This window comes from Cannabis sativa, chromosome 7 (assembly GCF_029168945.1).
Source record: "Cannabis sativa cultivar Pink pepper isolate KNU-18-1 chromosome 7, ASM2916894v1, whole genome shotgun sequence".
NCBI lineage: Eukaryota > Viridiplantae > Streptophyta > Magnoliopsida > Rosales > Cannabaceae > Cannabis > Cannabis sativa.
In genome coordinates this window covers 10,006,391-10,016,052 of record NC_083607.1, presented here as the reverse complement: position 1 = coordinate 10,016,052, position 9,662 = coordinate 10,006,391, and positions in this window count along the sequence as shown.

Here is a 9,662-nt window from a genome sequence, read left to right as displayed (position 1 = left end):
GTATGGTCTCAACTAGTATGGGGACCATGGGTCTATATAACCGAGCTTCCAATAAGTCGAACCGAATTTACCAAGTAAATTCCCTAACTTATTAATTCCTCATTGAATCCACACTTAGAACTTGGAATTGCACTCTCAGTCATATAGAAACGCTCTATATGTTCCACGATATAGACACGTCATTAGTTATCCATTGTTATAACCCTAATGTGATCAATGATCCTCTATATAGATGATTTACACTGTACAGGGATTAAATTACTGTAACACCCTACAATGTATTTTATCCTTAAAACACTTAACTCTGTATAAATGATATTTCACCTAAGTGAAATGAGATCTCCACCATTTATCTTCGTTTGGTTAAGCTCGAAGGAAATCATCATTTACTTCTATTTGCCAAATAGAAGCTATAGATTCCATATTTATGTTAGCGCTCCCACTCAATTGCACTACCGTGTTCCCAAAATGTACGTATCACCCTGATACAAAACTAGGCTTAACTAACAAATCAAAGAACACGAGTAACACTCTTGAAATTGAGCCTAACCATATCAGGATTGAGATCATTTGATCTAGGATTAACAGGTGATATTGACTTGAATAGATATTACGGTAAATTTTAACATATCTAATCAAAGTTCAATATCGGTCCCTTCCGATGTATACTCCATACATCCGATACTGGTAAACTTTGCCAATGTCCTAGAAAGGACATAACACTTTTCCAAGGTGTAAGAATACCTATCGCTGATTATACCATGTCAGTCTAAATCCAGTGTTCTGACAAATCAGGGAATAAACTTTTGAACATATGATTAAAGATTATATTCCACTGTGCTGACAACACTATAATCTTTAACCAACTCATATGTTCTGGACTTAAAAAAGAATTCATACATTATATACCTATAATCATGAAATAAATCATGTGAACCATGCAACATAAAATGTAATTTCTGATCTTTATTAATAAGTAAATCTGATTATATTGAAATGAGTTTATTTAGGGCATAAAACCCAACAGTTGTACCCACTTCTATGGCTTCCAACTCTCACACAAGGCCCAAAAGAGAGGAATTTAACCTTAAAATGAACAACTGTTATTAATTGAATAGGCCCAAAATTAAATGGGCCTAAATAAAATCTATCAAGAACTATGATATTTTATTTAGCAACAACATCCTATATGCATCTATAATAAAATTAAACACATAGGCTCACACAGGCACACAATTTGGATGGATCCTATCATGTTGCTAGGTCATACACAGATGAAAGAAGATTGTAAATATACCGGTTACAAATTATTTACTTGACCAAGGGAGCCATGAGTTAAAATCAGATCATTGGATCTGTCAACAAGTTAACCATGGCTATTTGCAATCAAGCAATAATAGGTTTTAAAAACTTACAAACAAGCTAAAACACATACTCCTGCAACAAGGTTAGCTGGATAGTTGGATGCAGGATAATTTTTAAAAAAAAATCGAAAAATTTAAATAAAATTATATATATTTAATTTCGAAATTATTCATAAAATATATTTAAAATTAAACCTACAGTTTTGAAAAATTAGGTTTCAACTAACCTAAATATCATTTCAAAATTTGCTAACTACTTTTAAAAATTAAATGTTATTTTATAAATAAAAATTAAAAAGATAAATAAATATCTTTTTTAGATTTTAGATTTAATTTAAATAAATAAAATAACAAAATTTAAAAGTTAGCAAAATATCTTACTTCTATTTAAAATTACATGATTATAGTTATCTTATTTTAAATTTAAATATGGTCAAATTATTAAAAAAAAATATTTAATTTAAAAAATTTAATGTCTGACCTTAAATTTAAAAATAAGATAAGATATAATCAAATTTAAAAATAAGATAGATAATTAAGCAAAAAGATAGATATTTACTATTTCTCAAATTCAAATTACACTAATATCATGAATTAAATTAAAAAAAATTAATTAATTTAATTATGATAATTAGAATTGAATTAGGAATAGTAAATGTATAAATACATAACTACACAAAAAATCGGAAGTTAAATCCATGAAAAAGCATGAAAAATCGAAGAAAAACGAAAAAAAATGTTGGAAATTTATTTTACCAGGATCTTAGATCTACTCACAAGTATGTTGTTTAAACTGTTGGAAATTATTTTACCAGGATCTTAGATCTACTCACAAGTATGTTGTTTAAACATCCTAAATATGAACTTTCTAAAACGATAAATTAAACACATATAAAGTTAAGAAAACCTTACATTGATGCAGCGGAATTAATGTCTCTTTCCACTCAGATCTCTAACCCATGAATCCTTTCTGTAGCAGAGTATAATCAAGATCTGAGCCCGAATGTCCTTCTTCTTCAAGTTTGATCCTTCACAGTCTTCCAATCTATGATTGAGTTACTGCTTGCTGTGTGTGGGCACTTACTCTTTCACTAGGTTCACGAAAAAGATGAAGGGAAAAGAGAGAGGGATTTCGACCAGGTATAGAAAGTGGGGAAGGCTCAGTTTTTCTGAAGAGAGAAATTTCTGTCAGAAAAGCTTGTGAAAACTTGTGATTTGACTGAGCCATCACTTTCTATTTATAGACAACTATTAGGTTTAGGTTAGGATTTATTTGGCATTAAAATAATGAAAATATTAATTTGAAAAAGGTATTTAAGTGGCCGGCCATGGTGTGTTAATGAGCCTCACTTAATTTTGCAATTTTATCAAATTTTATCTCTATTTTCTCAAAAACGCCAATTTTCCAATTCTAACCTTTTAAATGCCAAAACTAATTTAATTAAATAGATTATTAAATAATATTGTCATTTAATTTAATTATTAATTAGACATATAAAGTCCATTAATAAATAAACAAACCTAGAAACTCTTTTCTTTACAATTTCACCCCTGCTTAGTGAAAATTCATAAAATTAGGCATAGTCTAACTTTAGAATTATAATTGATCAATCACGAATCAATTAATGAGTCTTACAAGCAGAATGTTCTCAACTAGAATGGGGACCATGGATCTATATGCTGAGCTTCCAATAAGTGAACCAAATTTACCAAGTAAATTCCTACTTATTAATTCTTCGTTGAATCCACTCTTAGAACTTAGAATTGCACTCTCAGACTTATATAGAGCATATTGTATGTTCCACGATATCAATATACTATCTCATTTAACCATTGTTATAATCTTATTGTGATTTAAAGATCCTCTATATAGATGATCTACATCGAGATGGGATTTCTTTACCGTTCTCACCCCTCAATGTATTTTGCCCCTTAAAACACTTAGCTACCTGTAAATTGTGTTTAGTGATCTAATAATTAGTCAGTTAAACAAGAGCTCATCCATTTACTTCTATTTGCTAAGCTCGAAGGGAATCATCACTTGACTTCTATACACCAGTAGAAGCTATAGATTCCATATTTATGTTCAGCACTCCCACTCAATCATACTATCATGTTCCCAAAATATACGTATCACCCTGACCCAAAAGTAGGCTTAACTAATAAATCTAAGAACATGAATAGCACTCCTGAGTTGAGCCTAAGCATATCAGGATTTAGATTCTTTTAATCTTAAGATCAACTACTGATATTGACTTGGAAAGATATGTATAACGGTAAGTTTGTAATATCTTAACTTAGTTGCAATATCGGTCCAGTCCAATGTATACTCCATACATTCGAAACTAGTAGACTTTACTAATGTCCTGGAAAGAACATAACACTTACTCCAAGTGTAAGTACACATCATCGCTGATTATCACATCAGTGTAAATCCAATAACACTGATGAAACAGGGACCAAAACTTTTGATTCATATGATCACAATCACATTCCACTGTGTTGACGATACTGTAATTGTGAATAAACATATGATCTGGATTTAACTGGTTTTGTGTGTATGAATGTAATAAACATATTAAACATATTAAACTATTAGCATGTAAAATTCATGCAAACATCAATCACTTCAAATTTCTTATATTGATAACTAATCAGATTGTAAAGAGTTTTATTTAGGGCATAAAACCCAACATAAACACCCTAAATATGAACTTTCTAAAACGATAAATTAAACACATATAAAGTTAAGAAAACCTTACATTGATGCAGCGGAATTAATGTCTCCTTCCACTCAGATCTCTAACCCTTGAATCCTTTCTGTAGCAGAGTATAATCAAGATCTGAGCCCGAATGTCCTTCTTCTTCAAGTTTGATCCTTCACAGTCTTCCAATCTATGATTGAGTTACTGCTTGCTGTGTGTGGGCACTTACTCTCTCACTAAGGTCGAAATTGATGAAGGGAGAAAAGAAGAGAGAGCGTTTCAGCCAGGTATAGAAAGTGGGGAAGGCTCAGTTTTTCTGAAGAGAGAAATTTCTGTCAGAAAAGCTTGTGAAAACTTGTGATTTGACTGAGCCATCACTTTCTATTTATAGACAACTACTAGGTTTAGGTTAGGATTTATTTGGCATTAAAATAATGAAAATATTAATTTGAAAACGGTATTTAAGTGGCCGGCCATGGTGTGTTAATGAGCCTCACTTAATTTTGCAATTTTATCAAATTTTATCTCTATTTTCTCAAAAACGCCAATTTTCCAATTCTAACCTTTTAAATGCCAAAACTAATTTAATTAAATAGATTATTAAATAATATTGTCATTTAATTTAATTATTAATTAGACATATAAAGTCCATTAATAAATAAACAAACCTAGAAACTCTTTTCTTTACAATTTCACCCCTGCTTAGTGAAAATTCATAAAATTAGGCATAGTCTAACTTTAGAATTATAATTGATCAATCACGAATCAATTAATGAGTCTTACAAGCAGAATGTTCTCAACTAGAATGGGGACCATGGATCTATATGCTGAGCTTCCAATAAGTGAACCAAATTTACCAAGTAAATTCCTACTTATTAATTCTTCGTTGAATCCACTCTTAGAACTTAGAATTGCACTCTCAGACTTATATAGAGCATATTGTATGTTCCACGATATCAATATGCTATCTCATTTAACCATTATTATAATCTTATTGTGATTTAAAGATCCTCTATATAGATGATCTACATCGAGATGGGATTTCTTTACCGTTCTCACCCCTCAATGTATTTCGCCCCTTAAAACACTTAGCTACCTATAAATGGTGTTTGGTGATCTAATAATTAGTCAGTTAAACAAGAGCTTATCCATTTACTTCTATTTGCTAAGCTCGAAGGGAATCATCACTTAACTTCTATACACCAGTAGAAGCTATAGATTCCATATTTATGTTCAGCACTCCCACTCAATCATACTATCATGTTCCCAAAATATACGTATCACCCTGACCTAAAAGTAGGCTTAACTAATAAATCTAAGAACATGAATAGCACTCCTGAGTTGAGCCTAAGCATATCAGGATTTAGATTCTTTTAATCTTAAGATCAACTACTGATATTGACTTGGAAAGATATGTATAACGGTAAGTTTGTAATATCTTAACTTAGTTGCAATATCGGTCCAGTCCAATGTACACTCCATACATTCGAAACTAGTATACTTTACTAATGTCCTGGAAAGAACATAACACTTACTCCAAGTGTAAGTACACATCATCGCTAACTATCACATTAGTGTAAATCCAATAACACTGATGAAACAAGGACCAAGTCTTTTGATTCATATGATCACAATCACATTCCACTGTGTTGACGATATTGTAATTGTGAATAAACATATGATCTGGATTTAACTGATTCTGTGTGTAAATGTAATAAACATATTTAAACATATTAAACCATTAGCATGTAGAATTCATGCAAACATCAATCACTTCAAATTTCTTATATTGATAACTAATCAGATTGTAAAGAGTTTTATTTAGGGCATAAAACCCAACAAACTCCCACTTGCACTAATATAAAACAAACTGTGCAAATAGGTCAATCTGATGTCTTGATCTTCAGATCAAGTGTAGTATATTTGAATCCACCCAAACTTCTGGAACTAGTTCATAAAAACTCTTATGACAACATCCTTTACTATATGCTTTACTCATCAAGGGATACTGAAATCTCTTACTATTTTAAAAGTACATCTGAATTAATAGAAGACATATCTCTCATATTTTAAAATATGTAATTGAGATAATATAGTGTAGACTTTTCTTCAGTGATATAACTTTCTGGGTTTCGAATACACAAAGTTATAATTCTTCTCTGGTAGAGCTTGAATTATTATACAATAATTCCTCCACCCCAAAAGTAAGCACCATCTCAAGAATTTTGAAATTAGATGGTGAGATACACAGTTCCTTAATATCTAACATATAGATCACTTTCATAAATCCTTCTTGAATATCTTCTAATGTTCCCTATTTGATTACATCTCAGATAGCTCCCACTCAATAGCAGATGTCTGGTTAAATAATACTTTTAACCTCTGATTGTTTGGAGAGTTACCTAGTTGTGACTTTTGTATTAGTCTAAAACTTTAAGTTAATACTAAGTCATCAACATAGCAGACTAGTATTTGAAGTGAAAAATACATGTCAGAGATAAAGTAGTCAAAATTAAGATACCATCAAATTTTATGAGGATTAAGAATTCTAGGTTCAAGTCATTCGAATGGATTGAACTAGAGTTCTTTATCTTATTCTCATAATTCTGATAAGCTACTCCTATCCATGTGAATGGTTAGATTTGCTTTTCAGTAGTGTTCTTAAGTATCTATCACAAGTGTCAACCTGATGAAGATGGGTATAGAACTTTAAAATTCTCCCACTCAATTAAGGTAGTGTGAAACTTTATCAAAGAACTTTCATAGGTATCAAACTTTTACTTACAATAGTAAAATCGAAATGGAACATACAATCAAGATCAAGAATTTATATTGACAATAGCTGACTCATTATATTACTTCCATGTTTAAAGAAGATATGTGTTACATAGGGAATTGTGGAATAGACTCCACCCCTAAGAATATACATATAAGGTACTTGTGGATAACCTCCACCCCTAAGTATATAGAGATTATGATCCACCTTTAAAGGTTGTAAAGATCATGATTCTCTAAGTGTGATAGAGTTTATGTGGAGTTGAATACTATCCAGAGTTCATTAGATATAAAAGATCGTTGAACTGCATAGTTTTCTTAACTTTTCTCCACCCCTATCAGATCATAAGATCCTTTTATTAAACAAATTCTTAATAATTGTATGAGAATTAACAATTATTAATAAACATAGAAATAGTTTCTAGTGTTTATTTAATATAACTCTATGAAGAGTTGTAAATATTATAGAATTTGCATCAATAATAAAAACACTTACACATACAAACATATAAATATAATGTGGTAATTGTTGATGAAGATAAAATAAATGAAGCTCAATCTCATAATTTGCAATGGTGATTTCGAAAATAAATCTTTATTAATAATAATAAAAAAAAATGTATTGCAACAATATGAAAAAAAACAGGGATAAATATCCCTAACTAAAATTTGAAATCCAAATTGTCTTTAAACTTAAAACAATTAATTCAAAAATAAATTGAAGAGCTTCATCTTCATCTGGACGATTTCACCCTTTGGTCCAACTTTCTAATCCAACTCAATTGAGTTCAAGTAGCTTGGCCTATAAGAAGAAGAAAACAAATAAAAAAAAAAAGTTAGTCCAGACTCATAAATCCAATTGGATAATAATTCACTAAACTTTTAAAGTTTATAAATAGAAATACCTTGTTTCTTTGCAAGAAGTTTAGGACATTGGGGTTTCCAATGGCCTTTTTCATTGCAGTAGAAACACTTTCCTTTAAGTGTAGCATCACCAGAAGGAACAGCCTTTTTATTCTTCATGGCTTTTGTTCGCTTCTTGGTGTTGTTCCACTTCTTCTTCGATTTGGGCTTTGAAGCAGAGGCAACATTTGCTTCAGGTTTCATCGTCCCATTACCATTTCCAGGATTATGAGGTTTGCTCCCTTTCTTCTTGGGTCCTCCAATCAAATTTTCATAAGTTTGAAGGTCATTGACTAATTCATGAAAGTCAATTTCCTTCTTATTCATGACATAATTTGATGTGTATGGTAGAAATGCTGGAGTCAGGCTATTCAAGATAAGACTTACTTGAGTAGCACTATCCATTTCAGCACCATGATCCTGGGCTTCTTGGAAATAACTTGACATTAGGAGAACATGGTCACGCAGGTTTTGATGAGGTTCCATCCGTGCATTAATGTACTTCTTAGTCGCGCCAAAGCGTGACTGAAGTGATGCCTTACCGAATAGCTCATTTAACTTCGTCATAACTTCAGCAGCCTTCTCAGTTTTAGAAAACCGAGTTTTGAGGGTGTCAACCATGCTAGAAAGCATAAAGTATAGAGCTTTGTCATTTGCTTTCTGCCAACGCTCATACTTTTCTTTCACAGCTTTGGAAGCATTGTCCCCAGGCACTTCAGGTGACGGCTCAGTTAAAACAAACAAGGCACTTTCTCCTATGAGAGCAATATTAATGTTCTCATTCCACTTATTAAAGTTAGATCCATTCAGCTTGTTTTCAGTCAACAGTGATAACATGGGATTCATTTTGATAATACATGATACTACAAAATAATAGAAATCAACAAATAGAAATTAATAATGGTTTAACACAAAATCAATTCAGAAATTATAAGCACATAGCAAGTAGGAATGATATGAGAAAATACTTAAAAATTCAATCCTAAATAATTTCCAAGGTTTTTCAACAAACTGATATCAGTGTCCCGTTTAGGCGAGAGTCAAAGCTACCATCCATTGAATAGAGTTGTCAGCTCATCTAAAATGTTAAGCATTCTAGCAACCTTTTATTCGATCAAGATTGGAATCCAGCGTTGTCCCGTTTAGGCGAGAGTCAAGGCTATTCTATCTCATGAGCTTCTACCATTGTTTCGCAATTTGCAAGTCAAATATGGTCACCACCATTAGGGTGATCTATACCATATAAAACACTCACAAACCACTTATCATGCGAGATTAAACGGTGCGAAATTGCTAATGAACGTTCCTCCATTAGGGAGGATTACTCACTAAAACAAACGCGGTGTAAAACCCACAATGGAGATCGAATATCTTAATAATAATAAAGCTCATTCTTTAAAATGTATTTTCTTTATTATTCTAATAAATAAATTCTCATTAAATTCGAAATTAAGAATTGAAATTCAAAAATAAGAATTTAATACAATATTTATAAAATTATACTTAGATGGTGATTGAAATAAAATTAATTATTTCCATCTTAGTAATAATCTTAAATATAAATATTAAGGAAATTAATTTAAGTTGAATTAAATTAAATAATTAGCAACTTAAAAATTTCCTTTGAGAATATATTTATTGAGTTCGAAAATTTAAAGTATATAAAAGAAATATACTATTTTCGAAAATAATAAAAATAGAAAAGAAATAATTCAAGCAACAATATCACCTATCTAGATTTTCTTTTGACTAGTTAATTCAATTTCTAATAATATATATATATTAAATTCATTTATTTTAAATTAATCAATTAAATGAAAAAATTATTGATTGTAGTTGGTCCAAGAATTAATTAAAATAAATAATTAATTTACAACTCAATCTATTTTTCAAAAAAAAAATTCAAAAATATTGC